The 21,882-nt window shown below is 43.1% G+C and overlaps 1 protein-coding gene across 2 annotated transcripts in view; it reads right to left on the bottom strand.

Annotated features, from left to right (window-relative positions):
• PLPPR1 (phospholipid phosphatase related 1) overlaps nucleotides 1-21,229 on the bottom strand; it is a 120,358-nt gene extending 99,129 nt beyond the window's left edge. For both annotated transcript variants that reach the window (XM_036403377.2, XM_036403375.2), the window contains exon 1: nucleotides 20,981-21,229. The gene's annotated coding sequence lies outside the window, so the exon portion shown is untranslated. The remainder of the gene's footprint in view (nucleotides 1-20,980) is intronic.
• Between the last annotated feature and the right edge of the window lie 653 nt (nucleotides 21,230-21,882).

The following is a 21,882-nucleotide window of genomic DNA, read 5'->3' as shown; positions in this document are numbered from 1 at the left end:
GTAAGGATGTGTTCAAATAGTTTGTTAAAACTTCTTGAACATATATAATGAAAACCTCCATATGCCATACTCCAAACACTGCAATATTCTATGCTATTGCTTAGCAGTGATATGTTTTTTCAGATGTTTTTCTTTTGACAATACTGTGCTGGTTTTATTACATTTATGATTCAGGGATTTCAGATCTCTCCCTTCCAGTCATTGCAATGATGTCTCAGTTCTTGGGTCAGTCTTCCTTTACGGAAAGGTTGAGAACCAGTCTAATATGGCAGTGGCAATGGTTCCCAATTGTGACAATACTTCTCTGTATAACATTTTCCACAGCATTAGGCTTAAACTCTTCATTTACTGGCATCTGTATAAACTGCACCATCAGTTGCTTTGTGAGAAAGGTTAGCCTGGATTAGGCCAAACCTGGATGTTTCAGAAAACTTTGACATCAAAACTCTGTGTGCCTGCTCAAGTGACACTGCTGTGAATAGTAACACGCACCCCAAAGCATTCTTTGCCACTATTCAATAAATAATGCCTCCAAGACTACAGGCAAGATTCTCCACATCCACATGGCCATGACTCTGCAACAAACAGATTTTTTAAACAGATTTCAGCTCTCATAATTTTATGTGTTTTAACATGACTGATTTGCAGTCTTTTAGACATGCTGATGTTTGAATAGATTTTTTTTTGCCACCTCGTTGCTGTTGCAAACACAAACCAGAAATTAGCTAGAGATAAAACCAGAATAACCAGTGGTCTATTCTGAGGATTTGGTCTTTGTGTGTAAAGTGGGCTGGCCCTAAATAATTTTGGATTTATTTTTAAGGAGGTCCCATCAGAGGTCCTATTGTGAAACAGGGGACAGAGCAAGGTGAGGACAGCAGTTAGACCTGCATTGTAATAGGTACACAAAACACCAGAAAACCAAATCACTTTCATACGCACAAACTCATTGTTTCTCCAACAAGTCCATTAGAGATCAGTGCTTCCAAGAAGGGTTTACCCAGAAAGGCAGCCTCATGATCCTTTTCAAATCTTCTTGCCCTTCCGGACAGTCCTGTCCTCCTTCCTTCCCTTCCCTGCTCTGCACCAGGGGAGCACGATACCCTTTGACACAAGACCAGAGATGTCCTGCTGGTCCTGCTGTGCCACCACACAAAACCACGCTTCTCTCTCATCACTGAATTTGCATACAAGGTTGCTCCTCTTGACCTAGATCCCAGCTAAAAGCACAGACAGGTCCTTTGCCCATGTGTCAGGCCATTTACAAGCTGCCTCCTCTGCCACTAGAAATATTAGCAGCTGCCTATCTCATACTTACAGCTCCTTAATAGCAAGAAAATATAAACATCTTTTCAGCAGAGGTGCTTGCTTCCTTTCCAGGGCTAAAACCCTCTGCTGACAGCCTTCCTTCCCTCTATCCAGCAAGCAAACCCTCTAAAGAAGGACAAAACATTAAGTCTATATCCACACTAGCATTCCTTAACCTAGTGGAAAAGGTTTCCCGCAGAACCTTTTAGCTGTGATTAATGCTGTGAAGACATTGGTAGGCAAAGCATGGATGGGAAAAAAAAAGCACAAAACATTTTTCATGGATGTCACCTCCAATTAATAGATAAATCTGCTTCAGCTATTTCCATCTCTCTCTCTGCTCATGTGGCTCTCCAGAGAATTAAAGCCTCATAAATACATGCTTGTTTTTCTCTTCTGTACACAGAAATCACATCCAACTTGGGAATTCCTTGGACTGAAATGGCTGGAGGTGAAAGAATGTTATAAAGAAGCACTGTATATGTGCCATTCCAAGGCAGCATTGTACCCTTTCCTTGAAACCTTGCTGTATTACATGGATGTAGCCTGGCTGAGAACCCTGAACCACCAAAAAAAAATTAAAGCAGCTCCAGGAAACTGGTTTTGATGGTCACCTTTTAAACAATAGAATGCTGTCCAAGGAAAGCAAAACATTTTTCTTCCAAAAAGCCATTTCTCAAAAAAAAAAATTACAGCAGAAAGGTTGACTTCATACTTCTGAATAGTTCAAAATACTCTCTGGAGTTGTTTTAAAAAGTATTGCCTGTAGCATTTTTACTTTAATGACAAAGCAATTGAGTTTTGCATATGTGGGGGCAAGATGCAGAGGATTAAGAAGGAAGAATAAGACAGAGCAGTAGCACCAAAAAAAAAAAAGGCAAAGTCCTTGGGTAATCAGCCAGCAGAAACAGATTTTACCTGCATCTTGTGTAGGGGATGGACCCCAATTTGATATGACACAAAAAATCATTAAACAGGAGAAAATCCTACTTCCAACCCATGCTTCCAGGCTGTAAATGTATCCATCAGGGATCAATGACACTTTTAACCTCACCTTTTGCCACCTGAGATCCAACTGCTGCACAGTTTTACATGCCCTACACTCTTAACAGTCTGGCTTGTTTTTAAAGCTACTGCTTCAGAGTTTGGAGGTTACTATTAGGAAGGTGCAATTAAGTAAATTTCTCTAATTCACAGTTGCAGGGACAATGCTCAATAACAGAACATTTAGGGACTATGAAATAAGCAAAAGCCAAAGGAAAAACAGCTGAGGAAAAAAAAAGCTGTTCTAACTCTTTCAGCTCCCAGTGCAAAATGCAGTGGCTACAACTGCAAAATCTGGCAGCTAAGAAGTCTACTCAGATAAAAACAATAACTGAATCTTCCTCGTAGTCCTGAAGACTTACTCCATTCTGTGTGTACTCACAACTGCTTGCAAACTAAGGAAGTGATAGAAGGTACCATTTCTCAGAGGTCTAAGCCTGTGAGGGACTTGGACACCCCCAATTTAAAAAGGTCAGAGGCTGAGTTACAGCTGAGCCTGTGCTCTGGAAGTTGATGGGTATTATTTGCATCACCATTTCTATTCTTCTCCCCCCAGACACAAAGCTCACCATTGCCTGGGATATCCTTTCTCCTCAACCTAGTGAAGCATGAGTGAGAGGACAGGGAAGCACTACAAGAAGCATTTGGCTACTTAACTGGGCTCTGTACAGTAAAAGAGATCTTTGTTGACACAACTTTGTGTCAACTTTGTTGACACAACAAGAGAGCTTTGTTGAACAAGAAACACAGCTGAGGATACTTCTACACTATGTGAGTCACCAGAGCTTTAACCTCCTCTTTTTACATGCCTCAATTTTCTTGCAATATAGTCTTAGACTTTCTTAGGTAAGGTTTTAGATAGATGAAAAAATACTGGAAGTCAAAGGAAGTAACAGCAGGTAAAATGGCTACTTGATTATATTTTTATATTTGGTTTTCATAAATCCATGCAGTCAGGACTTAGAGTGTATGTATGGAAGCCAACAGGAGTTCACCTGTGCTAAACATCAAGAAATTAAGATAACATGCTATGAACTGTAAAAATGTAAGATATTTTGTAATAAACATAATCCAGAACGTGTATCTGAGATTAAATCCTGCCCTAGTGGGAAAAGGAAGCCACTTCAATCCTCTCAGTGTAAAGTAAGTTGCAGTAGCAGAGCTCTGGAAGTGAGACTAAACAGCTGGGCCAGAGAATAAAGCAGCTGAGAGCATCTGAGGAGTCTAAGGGATGGTAGATCAATAAAGAGGACAGCAGAACAGGTATTGAACCTCACAAATGGAATCTGTATTGAAACTGAGGAGAGCCAGAGATCATAGCACCACTCTTTGGTATCCACACACGTGTAGCAGCCAGTGCATCAAATATCAGGTCCCAAACAGCATCTTATCATCCAGTGCCCTGTGTGAATCAGTGGTGTAAGCTCAATCACCCTAAATCTGACTGGATAAAGCCCTTGCTTCCCTCTCCATTTGTTTTTTCTTGTTTATCTTGTACAGCAGAAGACTTCATCTGATGTTAATGCCCATATTCCACATCAAGATTTTCTTTCACCTCTTGCCAACTGTCTCTAAAAGATGCCAACCAGCAATAAACCGTGCTTCTGCTGTAAACCACTCCTTTCACTCTGTGGGCTCTAGAAAATAGCTGAACATCGAACAGCATCTTTTAGAAAAACACTGGATTTCTGACAAGCACACTTCTAAACAATGCTCATTATAAACATACTCACTTATGAGTATCACACTGTGTATCTCTGGCTTGCTCAGCCAATGCAGAAACTTCTAAAATAATAAGCCAAATTAACAACGTTGTTCAAGAAATAAAATATTTCTAAAAAATTGTTAAATCAAGCTGACATTTCTTGGGAACTGACAAGAAAAATAACAGGGTAATAATTAATGTACCCTACACTATAAGCCTTCCTTGAAAACCCTCTCACTCCATCTTACCAAAATATTACCAAACTGAAATTATTGTTCTTGTTATGGTCAGGTACAGCTCTTGTATTCTCTAGGCTCTACTCTCTTCCAGTTAAACTGGCAGGGCTTCAATGAAGCCAGAGCTTTGGGCCTCTACCTATTAAATGAAAAATGTCAGTCCTTGCCAAAGTACAAACTTAGCTACATCTTTCAATGATTTTCTTTCCGGGATGCAGCAAACCCCCTCTTTTTTTTACTTGTAGGCTTGTAAAGCAATGCCAATCACAAAGCTTGCCAGAAATTACAAAATACATATTTTAAAGTTAATCAAGCAAAATAGATTAAACTTCAAAGGTCTGATACCATCCAAGGTAAGCTGCATTATAAGGCAATGTTGGTCTCTAACATCTTGTGGTGCCATCAGTCTCAAACAGGAAAGTTGGCCAGAAAAGAAGGGAAGACTGAGAGAATTGGGATTGTTCAGCCTGGGCAAAAGAAGGTTAGAACATCAGAGAACCTTCTTGTACTGAAAGGGGCTAGAAGAGAGCTGGAGAGGGACTTCTGAGAAGGGCATGGAGTGACAGGAGAAGGGACAATGGCTTTGAACTGCAAGAGGACATGTTTAGATATTGAGAAGACATTCTTGACTATGAGGGTGGCAAGGCTGAGGTGAAACAGGAGGCTTTTTCTCTCAAGATACTTTGGATCAGTGGTCACAGAGGACCAGAGCACAGTAATACCAAGAAGAAGAAGGGGCTTACAGTAAAATCCACTCCTATATATTAGTCTGTATCTTTACTGTGTGTTAAGATTAATCAAGCTCACTGAAATTAATTAAAACCCTCACTGAGAAACCTGATTGCTTTGAAAGATTGCATTTCTAAAACTAATTTCACCTCTAAGCTTCTGGGTGGCTGTGGGAGTATTTCCTATGAAACATTTTTAGGGGTGACAAGGGTGAAGAACTGCTACTCATCACAGAGAGGTAGCTACACATCACCACTGGTGCAGTATTCCCTCTTTTGCATTTAGGGAAGAAAAGGGTGCTCAGACATTGCTTTGCCTGAGTCCTGCAGACCACTCCACTTTGACTGTGGTGAAATGGAAATGTCTCGCAGCACAAGTGAGATGTGATGTAGATGTTAGCTTTGGTATCACTGCAAAAGAAGGCCAATGCAAATAAATGTACACTGTGAAGTGAGAGGGACAAGAGGATAGCTTTGATGCTTTTCCAGAGAGAGTCTAAGTCAGAGGGTAGAAGGTAAGTGCAGAGAGAGGTTTCAAGGGTGAGTTTGTAGCAGAGACAAAAAGAATCCCTTGGCACAGGCAAGTGGAATCCATCAGAGAACTCACGGGGCTAAGTTCACATGCTTTCACAGAGATGACAGAGCTGCAAGTGCCAGCAGAGCCTGGCCTGGCATCTCCAGCTGGGCTTGTGTGCAGCTGAGGGTGTAGAAGGGAGATCTGGACTGGCAGCAGAGAGCAGCACACACAGCTGGTCCAGGTGAGGCAGCTGCACACAGGTCAGAGAGCAGATTTTCCATCAAAAAAGGAAACACATCCTCACAGGGAATAGCAGAGATGATAAAAAACACTGGAGCACCAAGATATTCTCCCACATTTTATCTAAAGACTTCAGGCCCTCAAGAGGAGATCCAATTTAAGCGACACTGGTTAATATTCCACTTGAAGTCTGAGCTCATATGAAGAGAGCTCATGTCAATTATTAACAGCCTTTTGGTGAAAAGGAAACCTGCTACTTAGGAACACACCTCCAAGTTAAACAAAATCTACAAGAAAAGACTGTATGGCACATGAACTAATTTCATATACTTTCTCATGGTAACAATTTTTCTTCTAAATTTTCAAATTCTTCCATTTCATCATGCACAGAGGGGAACTGCCTTTCAGTTTCATGTGCTGGGTTTAAATGCACATGCATTAGAAGAATAATAAAGCTGGCTTTCTTAAAATATTTTTCATTTTGACCATGATAATTGTTCTTTCCTCAAAACCTATTTTTAAAAACATTCTAAAAAGGACTAAAGCTTCTAATTAAAAAAAAAAAAGACAAGGCAGTTGACCTCAAAAATATATTTCCCCTACAGTTTTGAGAAAGAAAACTTCTATAATTGGCATATTTCATTACCAAACTCAGCTATACTGCAATAATAATAAGTGGGTATCAAAATGAGACTAAAGTTTTTAAGTGCTCTTTGTTTCTAGGCTAATTTTCCTCATATTATCTGAACTCTTGAGGAATACAGCCGCCTGTACTATGGTCTAAGCCATGATAAAAACACCCTTCCTCAGACAAACTTCTCTGTTGCATTCCCACTGTAATTCTTTTATCCAGTTTCTCCTTTCACATCCACATCTAGACAACACCTATCTCCTGCAGAACCCACCTCGAGCTTCTTCAAGCTCTGAAAAGACAACATTAGGATTGATTTTCTCAGGTACCCTGCTCAGGGCGATGCTTATGAAGCAGGCAGTCACTGCAAATATAAGCAGCTCAGACACCTGATCTGTGCCCCCTCAGCAGGAGATAAACTGAGCTTCCAACCACTGGCACTGGGACTGGGATAAAAGCATCAGAGCAGTCATGGATCACACTCAATATCCCACCTGACAGCAGCAGCCTCCAGGTGCTCGGCGGGTGGCAGCAAACTGCAGGATAATAAACTTACCTACAGCCTCTCCCTAATCCCCTGACAGGCAGACTCCTGACCTAAATGCATCCCAGTACCCACCCTTTCTACTTCTGTCAACCCAATTTATATCCCCAGCACTTGCTTTCTGGCCAGATCACCAAGAAGTGAAACTTCCTGAAGAAGTCACTTGGGGTTAGCAGCTCTTCAGTGGGATGCCACACATTCCAGAAAGCTGCAGGAGCTGCAGGTCTTTTTTTATTTTCTTTTTTTTTTTTTTTTTTTTTTTTTTTTTTTTGTGCAGAGAAGCTAATTTGAGTTGATTGTCTTTCAGTAAGACTGTGAGGACAGGAGACAACAGTAGCAAAGCAGAGTGGAAGGTGACAGCAAAAAAAGAGGTGAGCCTACACCGAGGGCTGACTCAAAAACAGCCAACATATCTGGCTGGAGGAGAAATGCCTTGATAAATTGGTGTTCACTGTTTATCAGCATGCACAGCATATGTGCTTCTAAATGAACTGTACTGTGAAAATGTTCCCTGGAAAACATTTGAAATCAAGGCAAGATAGTCCATTTGTTTAATTATTTATTTTAGGCATTAGCCTTTTTCATGTTAAGTAAGATAAAACTTAAGTTGTTCCAGGGGAGATTTAGATTAGATAGTAGGAAAATTTTCTTCACTGGTCAAGCACTGGAACAGGCTGAGCAGGGAAGTGGTGAAATCACTGTCCCAGGAGGCGTTCAAAAAAGAGGCAGATGTGGTGCTTAGAACATGGTTGTGGTAGACATGCTTGTGTTCAATCAAAGATTGGATTGGTAGACTCTAGAGGCTTTTTTCAGTTTTAATGATCTATGATTTTATGTTTGAGGGGAGGGGAGCACTTGTAAATAGGGTCAAACACTGGACCCCCTGAATCAGTAAGCTTCGCCACTAAGTTCAAGAGACCAAAGATTTAATCAATTCTATGAAAAAAACATAGCAAGAGTAAGTGGAAAGGTGATGTGAAAGTCTCTTGCAGCAAAGCTTCTCCACATCTGAAGAGTTGATGTCAAAAGGTCTACAATGTAACATGAAAAGTGGACACACACAGACTTTATTTGCCATGTTTTGTTCCTGTTTCATTTTCAGGTCTGTAACAATGTCCAAGATGGGAGCTGCAAGCGTTATCATCATATTGAAGATTTCTGAAAAAATTAGCTTTTTTAAAGTAACACAACCACTGGAAAGAGTTTGAGTGCCTGCATTAATCACAACTTAACCTGAGCAAACCAGAAATCAGAGGAAAACACAATTACTTTTCTATTCGGCCTAATTTCATCCCACTTAATCCACCTAATGCCATGCAGTACATAAAACTTAGGCTATATGCATAGGGTTATATTTCACCCTTCACATGAGACATGAGCCATCTTCTGCTATAAACCTTCCAGTGCCTGCAAGGAACCAGGGCATTGTCAGCAGATCAGTGCCATGAGCTGCATGCCCAGACAGGAAGAGAGAGGAAAAGAAATGTGTCCTTCTCTGGAGCATACTTTTAAAGCTCAGTTACCTTTTTAGAGGATGTTCCTGAGACAAGACATGCATTACTGTGTTTAGAACATCAACAAAGGAAACTCCCTGCCTGTTTGCATGGGAGGTCAAACCAAGAGCATGTTCTGAGTGCAGTGGCAGAGCAGAGCTGTAAGTGCTGTAGGCACACAATAAAGGAGCTGCATGACCATATTCCTGACATAACAGCTCTGCAGTATAGGGCTGGTTTAGAGATATGACATTCTGTATTAACATATGCATGAGTTGCTAAATTGTTTGAGCTTGGTCCACCCTGGAAAAGCTTTTTGATTTGATGCTTTCCATTTCGGCAAACAGTTTTATTGCAACCAGCTTTTCAAATTGTCAAATTATCCTTCTGAGCAAATATAGTAGGGCTACAACACATAAGAACGAGTGAGTCAGTAAACATTTGGTTTTTCCATTTTCTGAGATGTTTTGTCTGAAATAGGAAAGCACTTTTCACATGCAGCCTTAATGGGGCTAGCAATTGCTCTGGTCACTGGTGAAGGACATCCTTTGTAATGAGTACTGGAAATATCAGTATTTCCCTAGATACAAAACTCGAAACATAATCGTAATTGACTTTATCTATGCTCATGCACCCCAGGAACATTTGGGGGGGACCCCATCTTCTGCTCAGCCTGGAAGGTTTAAAGAGAGACCACCTCACATTCCTGCAATGTTCTGTCATTGTCAAAACAACTGATGCTCACAAAACCACTACCTTTAACACCATTCCATTCCTTTCCTTCTCTACCTCCACTTTACACCATTATTATTTGCGTTCTCCCTCCCACTGAAATCCCAGCTCTGAGGTAACTCATACTCATCAAACATGGATACAGCATGCGTACATTAAATGCAGAGTTTTGCACAACTTTCAGCCTAAGAGCTACATCCTCCCAGCACCTGAGCAGCTGTTTGCAAGCTGTCACTGCTCAAATGTTCACCCATTGTTTACAGCAAACTGATAAAACAGGGCAGGAACTGCTTCTGCTACACTAATGCAGAGGGAGAGAGAAGTCCTGAAAATTAGTTACCTATTTCCACCTGTCACTCACTGAAATACTTCCATTACCCACTGTGCTTAACAACTGATCAACAAAACCTTCTAGCAGAAGAGCTGTTTAAAGGCTTAAAAGCAAAATAATTTTTAAAAACTACCAGTCTTGAGTCACTGATGGCTTGAACAAAACTTTGAGTCTCTCATTGAGCCCTTAAGGCTTAAAAAAACCTCAAAAGGTGCTATTGCTACCAAGAATGCCTTAACTAATATTTCCCAGTAATCTCAGTTCACTTTTCTCACATGATGCAGTGATGGAGGAAGTTTCAGCTTCCCTCTTCTGTCACCATCACAGGTAGATGAAACCAAAACGGTAAGAGACAAAGGTAAACTAGGACTGAGAAGGCCAGTGTACTAAGGAAGGCCAAGGCTGGAAGGCTGAATATCCAAGCTGCACGGTCAGAGAACACCAGACTCTTCTGGTAGCCAAGCTGGGAACAAACCTGAAAAGGACTTGATGCTTGGCAGCCAGGCTGTTGGACACTTTGCCACTGAGTATCTGCAAGGAAACAAACCCCAAAAGAGCTGCACAACTTGGATAGCCACATTGAAGTATTCATTTAAAGCAGAAAAAACCTGGAAGTTCTGGTACATGAAATGCTGTTTAGGAGGATGAAGGAAATGGACGTGACTGGCTTGAGTCCTGAAGTGCACACCTCACACATCTGCCTTGAGGGCAAAGGGTGTGGACAGAGGAGAGAAAAATGCTTTTTTTTCTATTACAAGATGACAGAGGAGATGACAAGGGACAAAACACCACATAAAAAACCCATGCTAGCCTGAAGTGTGGGAGGACTTGGATGTCCTGATCTCCCTCATCTCTCTGTGCTTGTGAAGCCATTCAATGCCAATCCAAACCCACACAGGCATTGGTACTACCATTTCACTGGGGCACAGGATGCACAAATCTCAGTGTGCTCTTCTGTCCTGTGATGAGCTTTAACTGAAAAAGTGCTCTCACTGTGCTCCTTCTGTCCTGATTAACTGACTCATTCACCTCTTCTCACAAAACAGTGTAGATTTTATTCCTGATTTCTATTTTCCCTTGTTGAACGCTTTATAATAGAGTAATAAATAACTTTCCCCTTTAAATTTATTTTTTTAAATTACCTGCATCACTGACTGGCTTCTGCTGAAGATCATCAAGCTAAATGGAATTCTACAAGCAATAACACTCAGAATTTTGCATTGGCTATCGATCCCTACTGTGAATAACAAGGAAGAGGACTGGCAATTTTAAAATTATTGCTTTTTGTTGTTCCGCAATACAGTAATATTTTTTAAAAATCATTCCACCTCACATCATTGCAAACATCAAGTTTGTCCTCCATCGTAAAATTTAATATGAGACCTGTGTAATGGGATTTAAAGCTGAACAGCTGTTTTGCTAGCCCTCTATACCAGGGCAAACATCTTGGAACCAGGAATCAGCATGACCTCAGCAGGAGTTTTGAAACCAGAAAACACATATCAAAAGAAAAATGAGTAGCCTCTTACTCAACAAATCATTCTATTCTTTTGAAAATTACAGTTCTTTAAAGTACTCCTGTCTTTGGAACTCACATTGCTTGCACTTAGAAGCCAGTTTTCCTTCCCCACAAGAGGAATAATGCAACCAAACATCTGCTCTCAGGTGAGTGAGTGCATTTTAGATCTGTGAATCCATGTCATTGAGTTATTCAGCCAAGAACCCCATGAATAACTTTGGACCAGATTAAGTCATCTTTCATGACTGTGAGATACATCCATCAGTCTGAGTCTCTGACAGCAGCAGATATTGTCTCCAGTGTATAAATGAAGCCAAGGGAGTGATTCCTCTTAAGATAAATGAAGCCTTACCATTATAAAAGGATGGCAAAATTAAGAAAGTGCTATGAAGATGTTAGTTTCCCAATAAGAAATGACTGAAGAAGACAAGGTTGTATGTTAGCCAAGGTGATATGTGATAAAAATGAAGTCTTAAAGAAAGAAACCCAAAAAACAGTCTGTCCTAAAACACTAGTCAAGTAGCTATTTCTAGTATCAGAAATGAATTTTTAAAAATGCTTATGGAAGAAAAATGCAAATTTTGTCAGAATTTTCCTTGCTGCTAATGCCGAAGTCTACAATGAAAAAGTCAGTCCCTGTATGAGTATCATCAACATCCCCACTGCCACACTGCCCTGAGGAAAGCAGAATATTCTCCCCTTTGGATGCCACTCTCCCTTTGCAATGCTGCACCAGGCAGCTGAGCTGAGGCAGGAGCTGCTGTCCTAGGAGGGCATGGACATTGTGGACATTCAGCTGCTGCCAGGAGTGTGGCAACCAGCAACAAAACCATTCCAAAGCCAACATTCGAAATCATTCCAAAGCCAACATTCCAAAGCCCTCACAGTTCAGCAGGGTGTAATGACCATGAGGGTGTTGATGTCATCCTGGACCTGACTAATACAGATCTCAGTCATGTGATGAACAACATATTCCAACTTTTGGCCTATCTCCAGATCACCAGGGATGTACTAACATCCACCCCTAATTTAACTTTGTCTAACTCAGGATGGAATACAGTTTATGTCAACTATTAATTAAAACTATGGATAATAATTCTTTTCAAACATCAGTTATCTGATAATTAAATTATCTTTGAACACTGAAAGAATGCTTATAGGGCTGCTGGGCTGCAAGACATTATAGAATGAGCTCCTTCTTGAAATGGATTAATTGATGTCATAAGAGATTTGTTTTTCCTTTGAGCACCCCACTGGTGTTGATTCCAAAGACATGAGCATTTGATTGGATAAATGACTGCAGATTAATTGCAGGTCATTATGTACTGGAAAATACAGACTGCCATGCCAGGAGGTAAGGAGCCATTGGTAATAAAATAATGTCAGCAAGTTTCTATACCATTTCCTTGACCCAAATAGTCTTATTTAGAGAACAAAAACAGCAGGACAACAATGAGATTGATGTTATTTGTGCTTTTTTTTTTTTTGCCATTCCAGTCAGGGTCTCTTTCTGTTGCTCTTTCTTCAGACTGACAATAATATTTCTTCATGTAAATAACTTATTAATTACTCCTATGGAAATTAGAAGTGAGGTCTGATATTATGTTTAGGCAACAAGATTGTTATGAGTTTTATAAAAAAAATAGAGTGTCTCAATCCTCTATTTCAAGAACAGTTAAGAGTGGCAGGAAAATCTGCCTTTGGTGGTCCTTTTTCTGTAGGCATAAATGAGTCACTTCCTGAGGGACCTCAGGTAATACTGAATAAAAGCAATGCACCCAGTTCACACCACTGCTGCTCTGTGGAACCCTAGCTGTGCTTTCTGTTCTCTTAAGGAGGCTGCTGAAGCCAAAGGAAAGAGCAGCAGAGGGGCTGGGGAACACAATTTTGGTCAAATATAGCAGGTAGTTTCAAAATTGAATTCTGGGTAAATGAAATTACTCAAAGAAACTTCAAACCATGAAGAGATAAAACAGTGATACAAAGCAAATAAAATATTTCAGTATATCTGAAATGACACCCTATTTTTCTGCTGTTAGCAAGAAAAACAGATTATGGCTTTGGTCAACAGAAAATAATTTTCTTCCCAGCTCCTAGTTATTTCCATCACTGAACCACAGACTCACGAAATTCTCTCTAAAAATCCAAATAATGAACACAGATATACACACAAAGAGAATTAGCAGACATAGGGGTCCTTCACTAGAACCTTAATTTGATTTCCTACTTCAAGCTCCACATCCCTTCTCTAGATTCCAAAGTCAAAAGGAGAATCTTCTCTGTGAAATTCATGCCACTAACACCATACAGAAAAACAGATAAACCCTTGCACTCTCAACCAGAAATAAACAAAGAAAATAAACAACCATCACCCCCAATAATGTTATTCAAAGTGATATATAAGTTTATGTTTGCAATTTTAAGTAAACATAAAACAAGATTTCAAAAAACAGCTGTACCAAAAAAAAAAAAAAAAAAAGGAAATGCTTAATATTTTGGGCCAAAACTTTTCAAATCTGAGTAGTTTCTGGCAGAAATCTATATGTTGCAGAATTTTATTTTGCTATGGAAACTGCCTGAATAAGAGAAACAAAGCCATAGACCAACCATTTCCAGTCAAAATTTCTTCCTCACTCATGCAAACCACACAAGTCCTCGAACAGCTCCTCTTTAAAGGTCACCTCCTGCAGCCCAGGCACAGCTTTTCTCCCTGAACACCTGTGAATTAGTAATATTCTGCAAGTGCCTTGCGTGCTCTGTCAGTGGACACAAGCGGTGCCCAGGAGCTCCCCCAGCCCCGAGAGCTGAGCCTGTGGCTGTCCAGGGGGATGAGGATGTGGATGAGGATGAGAATGGGGATGTGGATGGGGATTACACCTCCCCTGGGATGGGCAGCAGGGCAGATTAACGTGGCCTCGAGCCACCTCAGCATCGCTGTCACAGCTCCTCTACAGAGCTCAAGCTGAGTATCACCAAACCCCTCATTTGTTTTCCTTTCACAGGTGCTGCTGTCCTTATATAACCTCAGGTACCTGCGCGTTTCTGAGCTGTTTCTGTGGTGTTTGGGTCACTGGCTGCACGCAGTGGGGCGTGCACCAGGGCAGCAGCAGATGTACCGTGTGTGACAGCCCCACACAAGCAATGGCCTCTCTCCCCTCACTGCTGCAGCAGTGCCTGAAAGGATTATGTACGAATGATTTGTCTCATGTGCTTTTGGCAGCCTTACAGGAGCAACGTGGTGGCCACAACCCGTGACCCACCTCTAGTTTTCCCAAAACCACAGGCTGTGCCAAAGGGCTGCCCTCTGTCTGATGCTCATCAGCACAGAAAACCAGCCTGCAGCCATGAAGCCAGCCATTCCGTCCCTTGATGGCTGGAATGGATGATCTTACAGGCCTTTCCAAGCCTCAGTGGCTTTATGATTCTATCTCTGCATTCAGAGTACATTGCCTGCGCAGCCAGCAAATTGTAGGGTCTCAGTGGAAGCTGGGTGTTTCTTGAATGGCACTTTATTTTTCTGGTATTTGATCTGCTGTAAGACACTACCTGCTTGTGATGGCTTTCAAGACTGGCAAATTGTGTTATATCTTCTCATGTCTTTTGAAATAGCACTCACTGTATTCTCAGGATAACTGAGAACAGTTTGTGTGAGTGATGCAAGGATGTGAAACCTTCATCAGTTTGTGGCTTACATTTGCACTGTGGAGAACTGAAATTCCCTTGACTCAGGGCAGTGTTCCAAGTATAATGCTGGAGACTTGTTTCTTCTGCCTGACCTGGTCCTGCTTTTAAGAAACATACCCACTATCACCATGTATTTTTTAAGGTGGAGCCCATTCTACCAGCAATTCAAATCCCTGAATACTCCAGTTGATACAATGGTCCAGTAACAAATAATTTTTCACACCCAGTTCTTCAAAATCTGTTCCCTTTTTCACCAAGATGGATTACAACCACAGGTAGCAAAGGTTTGAGCCACTTGACATCTCCCTAAGTCACACCAAAGTGATGTGCACACTCTCCTGTCCAACACACATGTGTTTTCACTGCTGATCAACAGCATTCCCAGCACAGTGAATAGCAGACACATCCTCAGGTGTCTCGTTCAAAAGCGCTGTTGTGCTCAGAGTAATCTGTGAGCATGGTCCTTACAAAGAAACAAAAGACATTTGGGGACACTTTGGCACAAATGGCATTTGGGGGCCGTCTGCAGGGCTGTTACCCCACAGCCCTGTATTCTGTAGGCTGTCCTGCTCTTGCCCTGCTTGTGCTCAGGTCTGCCTGCTGACCGTGGCACATCACGGGGTAGGAGAGCTCCTAGCACAGGAGACAATGAGCTTGTGCAGCAGGTTTGTGAGAGGCAAGACTCCTTCACAAGACTGTGCAAACTGAGGGAACTCTAAATTGTTCTTCTGGCTTCATTTATCCAAATACAGCATTGCCATCACAACAGTGTTCCTCTGACAGGTTAATGAGTGTATTTCATCAGTATTACAAGCAAGCTTTGAGCACAAAAGAGAGTGATTTAGGTGTTCTAGAGGAGAAAAGGCATCCTTTTACAACTACTCTTCATTTTTCCAATACTTTGCCTTTCTCCCATAACTTATTCTCCTGGGATGCCCCAAAAATCCCAGCTGCATTATACAAAGTTATATTTTTCAAGTTTCTTGCAAAACATCTCAGTTAATTAAGAACAAATAGGTTCGTTTCTCTTCAGTTCATATGTTACCAAACGTCTCCCTCCATGCACAAGGAATGTAACAAAATCTGGAACAAGCAGAAAAACAAGTTACCATAGAAGAGCTACCAGCAATTACTCACTAAATACAATAAATTATTGTATTTCTGGAAATTAAATGTACTTCATTTTGTTGTCACTGAGTATTTTACAAGCGTGGGTGACAGAAGCACAGAGCAGAATACAAATGTGGTAAAAATGTCTCTTGCAGTGTATGTATTTCCATCGAAGTTGGATTTTTTTTTTCTCCTGCTCTCCTTCTGATAGAATTTAACTGATGGATGGTGAAGCAGGATCTGAATTAACTGGAGCCTCAGTTAAGCAGCAAAAAGCAGCAGAACAAACATCTGTGGAAATTTCACACTGCAATCTCATGCTCCTGTTTGAGTTACTCAAAAGAGCAGCTCTTCTAAGAGGGTCCAACCCTCAGCCTCTGTAGAAACCTGTTAGCTTTGACAACCTCCAAGAGGCATTCAGGTCCACTCCCATAAAACTCTGCCAGGGCCAGCCAGGCATGAGATTCAGACAAGTTTGCGGAGACTTATAGATCATCTGTCCTCAGACAGGAATGAAGCTAGATTTTGCAATTGTACAGAGTTCAATTTCAAAATCAGTTCCACCTTCTGAGATTTTAACAGTGGACTTAGAGTTATTAAGAGAGTTGGTGTCTCACAGGCATTTGCCATGATTTCTGTAAAACCTCTTTGTCCTCAACAGCATGAGCCATTAATGATAAATGTTGCTTCTCCGTTGGATATCTTTTCTGAGCAAAGGATCAGCCTTCCACTTGCTAGAGCACAGCAAAAAGAAAATGAAGTCAAAGAAGGCATGTATTGTCAAGGCTATTTAAACAAATGGCTTAAAGGAGTAGAGGATGTGTGGCAGTGTGGCACAGTGTATGGTCATGAACAACACTGACACGCTCAAAACAAGAAAAGCATAAACCCTACTTCAACAGCAAAGGAAGACAAGCTAACTTTAAGCCTCTATCTAGCAGACACACTTCTGTTATTTGGCAATGAGTGGCATGACTTTACAGTTTATGCTGGTCCTGAGATCCCTAGAGGAGATGTTAAATCAATGATCAGCATGTTTTTGCACATGGATCTCTCAAAGATAATTCTTGTTTTGGTTAAGACACAAGAATAATACAGCTCAAATCCTTCAGGAAAATGGATCAAAACACTGTCTTATACATATGAGCCCATTCTGTCCCCACTCCTCTACCTGTGGCCACTCCCTTTTGATTAATTATGTCCTTGATCAATCCCATACAACTTCACTATAACCAGAAAGTATGGCAGCTCCACAACACATTCCACATGCTCTTGTGGGATGTCCTGAACCCTGCACTAATGAAGCTCCACCCTTTTGAAATAAAATATAGAAAACCCACTTGGGTAAGGAAAGTTATCTTGTACTTCAAGAGGTTGGACAGACGTTGATCCACTTGCTTATTAGGGAAAAAGTAGTGCAACAAGTCAACTACAGGAATGATGCTACTACCCTCCATTCCCTAGGACTGTGTGGAATTGCCCCATCACTGTTACATGTGATTCACAGAATCATAGGGTTTAAAGGGACCTTTAAACACCATCTACTTGCAACCCTTCTGCCCTGAGAAGGGACGCCTTCCAGTAGACCAGATTGCTCAGTGGCCTTGAACACTTCCAGGTATGAGGCATCCACAACTCTGGGCAACCTGTTCCAGTGCCTCCCCACCCTCAGAGTAAAGGTTTTTTCTTCTAAAATCTAATTAAACCTACCCTGTTTCAGTTTGAAGTCATTCCCCCCTATCCTGTCAGTACAATGCTTTTGTAAAGACATCTCATTGTTTACAACATGGGACAGCTATTCAGCTCTGTTTTGACAGGTACAGGATACCAATAAAGCAGTTCTGCAAAAAGGGAGAAAACAGATGAATGCTGACCCCATGTCTAACAACCCAGATAACAATTACACAGAGTAGATAGTAGAAGTCAGATTCTGTAGCCTCTCCTTTTCAGCCCCATGTCCATCCAATAGACAGTGATGGTAGCACAATTTTTACAAAAGCATGAGATTTTCAAAATCAGGACATGCATCGTGAACAATAATGCCCCTCACAATGGGTCTCTCAGCTGCTGCCAAGCAAGCATTTCTGAAAAGCACCACTGAAAAGCAAGTTTCACTCTGGATATGCAAACCTAGCAAACAACACCTTAATAGGGAAGAGAGAATATGTGAACAAGCTGCAGCACCAACTTTGCACACTAATGGCAATAAAGATGCTGGTCATTATTTCTGTGTTTATGCTCCATCCAAACATCTATCTATAAAAACTCCAAGAGCTTTAGGTGTTCTTCAGAAAACAACTGTGTTTCCAAATTGATGTTAGCACCCAGTCTTTTCAGTGGTAAGATTAAAAACTAAACAAAAAAAAAACAAACCCAAACCAAACCAAACCATTTAAAAAATGCCCTGTGATGGTACAGGGCTAAGTCTGAAGAATTCAAAGCAACATCAGGCTGGGCTATCTGAAGAGTGTGGCATTTCTGCAGGGTCTGTGAAAGCACAGAGCATCACTTACACCCAGGCAGAGCCACCATGCAGCAGACACCATGCAGCAGGCTCTGGAGAGCTCACCTCCCAGCTGCCAAACACTGGTTTAACTCACATGAGAACCTCACCTGGGAAGCAATGAGGTCTAAAACACAGCAAAGATTTCAAAAGAAGTCATAATCTGGGGTGTCCTCACTTACTGACTTCCTCAGAAACAAGCATTCTGGTTTCAGACACTCAGAGCAAGGTGGCACAGCTGATTTCAGCACCCTTGTGTGAAAACTAGTGGAGAACTGACCATGTATCACAGGCTTGCTGGGCACAAACCAGGATAGAGTGAAAAGACAGGCACATCTGTCTTCTGGCATCAGCACTACAGAATTTATCTTTGTTCTGCCTTTATTGTGAGGAAACAAAGATGGAGGAAAATAATCTTGAAGGCAGATCTTACTCTTGAAGAATCACCAACTGAAAAAGTTTCTTTCACCATAACTTCACCCAGTACACATGGGACGGCATTAGTGGATAAAATAAATGTTTCTTTTAATCACTGATGATATGTAGCTGTTTTCCATTAGAGAAGTTTGCATATCTTGAGGGTCTAGTGCCACAATAAGTGACAATTCCATACTAAAATCCCAAAGTGATACTCACATTAGCTCCTCGTGAACACAATTAGGAAAACACATGTCCTCCATGCTGTTGTATTATCCACACAACTGCAATATTTTTGTGGCTGCAGAAAGTATTAAGAAGAAAAACTAGAGCACAAGAAAGTAGGCTAATCAGTTCAACATACTATCTGATGGAAGTAATAATTATAGATATGTCTGCCAATTTTAAAAGCACACAAAGTACAAGTAGGTAGACTCCTACCATTGAACAAAGAGGCAGGGAAGAGTGAGCAAAGAAAAAAAAAAAAGACAACCAAAGCGGTGAAAGAAAATTGAGGTAGAGTAATAGATAAAAAATCAACTGAAAATTCAAAAGTCTCCTTCTTCAGCTACTGAACTCTCTCAACCCAGACAAAATGTCTCCAATTACAGACCAAGCAAAAGGTTCTGCAACTGAGCAGATGTGACTACATGACTGAGAAATTAAGGATATGGCTCTCCACAAGTTCCTTCTCTCCTCTGATATTTCATTAATCAGAAAAAAATATATTATCTTTATTGAGTGTTGAAATAGCCTAATAAACACCAACAGCCAGCATGGTTCTCATCAGATTTTTGTAGTAATTCTACATATGCATAATGTACATATGAAACAAGTTCACATCCACCGTATCAAAGGAAAAATGCCACTTGATATCATCCTTGCTCATACATGTTGGTTTAGTTATCTTTTTCAGCATCACTGGTTTTTCACCCAGAGTGGGCAAAAGCCAACATTGAAATATGCCATGTGAGAGCCAACAATGAAAGGAAGGAATACAAATAAATATGGGAAGGTAGTAAGGAGCTGTTGTCATAGCTCCCAGTGCTTGACAGTTCCTCAATTGATGTAAATTTTGTTCTTTTTCCTCCCCTATGTCAAGCCTTGGAAGCAGATTCTCATCCTGTACAGTATATTCAGTTACCTGTAGACAAATACATAAAGGATTTCCCCTAAGGTCTTACCAGTCTTTATTTTTAGAAACAGCCAACCTAAAACTCAGACCTGAGAGAGACAGAGATGATTTAAAAGAGAGGGAGGTCCACAGCAATGTGCTCAGATTAAACAGGATCCTGAAATGTGAAGGCTGAGGGGAATCACACTCAGCAGCCTCAGCCCCAGAGGTAACCCCTTCTGCAGCAACTCCTATGGAAACCTTCCTTCCCAAAGCAAGCACAAAACCCCCATTGTACAAGAACGAGAGGTTTTAAAAAATGCTCCGTCTTGTGCCCAAGTAGGAGCAGGCAGAAATCTGTGCACAGAGCCTTGATCTCTGTTTTTTCTAACCATACCCCCCTCGTTTTCAGTAGGGGGATTTCTGCTGGGGTCCCTGCTCTGTCCCGGGTGCCTTCAAGCCCCACAAAAGACCACACTGCATGCAGGACGAGCGCTGTTACTCTGACACGTTTATTTCTCAAGTACTCACCCACAAGGAGCCAGAGAGCTACTGCACAACCTTAGAGCTTGGAAATCTCATCTCTCTACCTGCAAGCTGTCATTGACAGCTGATCAAAACGCCTGCATTTCCCTCCTCTCCCTACCACGGAGGTTTTGCTGAGATGCAAAAACACCGCCTGTCAGGGGTCTCTCAAAGCATCCAGACCTGACAGGGACATCGCACACGGTGACATTTTAGCATCTCTGCTCCAAAGCATCTCTCCCCGCATGCGGGGCGTCCATCACGCCCTGCTGCTGCCGCCGCAACCTCCTCCCGAACCGCAGCCCACCCGCACGGCCCCGGCGGCGGAACCCTTACCCGGGAGGGCTTCTCGGGGGTGTTCCCGGGAGGAATCCCGAGGGAAAGGACGGGGAGGGGCCACCCAGCACCTGCCACGGGAAAAGCGGCGATGCCCCCGCGCCGCTCCCGCCATCCCCGACACCGACCCACCTCATCCCGCATCCCGCATCCCGCATCCCGGCCCGCTCTGCAGCACGGCGCGAGGAAGCCGCCGCCTCGCCTCGCCTCGCCCCCCGCAGCCCCCGCCGGTCCCGGTTCCAGCAGGGGCATCCCCCGCTCACCCCGCGGCGCGGCGGCTCCGCTACGGGCGGCGGTCTCCGGGAGGGCGGGCGGGCAGCGCTCGCCGGGCGGGCATCGTGGTCCGCCCTCCGCCGCGGCGGGGAGGGCCGGCTCCGGGACTCCCTCCCTGCGCCGCCTGCTTCCTCGTCCTGCTCGTCCCCTTCCCGCCTGGATTGCCCGCAATGCTGCCCGCAGGAGAACAAGCTCCGCTCCCTCCCTCCGCGGCTCCTCCTCTGCTTTCCCGGGCACCGGACCCGGCTCCAGCCCCCGCCCGGCGGCGGGGCGGAGGGAGGGGACAGGGGCCGGCCAGGAGGGGCGGGCGGAAGGGAGGGGAGGGGGAGCGGGACCCCCAGAGCCGCCGCGATTCCCCAGCTTGGCCCCTTCCCTGGGGCTGTCCCCTCCCTCTGGGCTGGAGCAGGGTCCGGCGTGCGGGAACATCGCTCCGTGCCCTCGCCCGGCGGACGCCGGGGGCAGCCGGACATCTCTCTGTCCCTTTTGCCCCTGCCCCGGTCCCGCCGCGGGGAGCACGATGCCCCAGGGACTTCGCCGGCATCACGGCAGCAGGACCGCATCGGGGGCAGAGGGATGCGGTCTGAGTGACCCGCAGCCGTGTTGGTGCTCCAGAATCCCCGGATACCCTGGGTTGGAGGAGCCCTGCAGCCTGGAGCAGAGGGGTGACAGTGGAGTGGGATGCAGGTCCTGGTCCAGGCGTTGGCAGTGCTGGCGTGCACCTTCCCATGCCCCACGCAGGGCACCGGGCAGGACTTCAAGGCTGCTGCACGGTGGTGCTGTCCTGAACCCTAAAGCTATCCATGGCCCTGTCCACCTGGGAGCTACCAGGATACTGAACTCGGTATCCAACAGGACCTTGTCCTCAACAAACTCCCTTAGGCACTCAGAACAC

Source organism: Molothrus ater, chromosome Z, assembly GCF_012460135.2.
Source record: "Molothrus ater isolate BHLD 08-10-18 breed brown headed cowbird chromosome Z, BPBGC_Mater_1.1, whole genome shotgun sequence".
In the NCBI taxonomy this organism is placed as follows: domain Eukaryota; kingdom Metazoa; phylum Chordata; class Aves; order Passeriformes; family Icteridae; genus Molothrus; species Molothrus ater.
The sequence above is the reverse complement of the archived record's forward strand: the minus strand, read 5'-3'. Positions and strand labels throughout refer to the sequence as shown.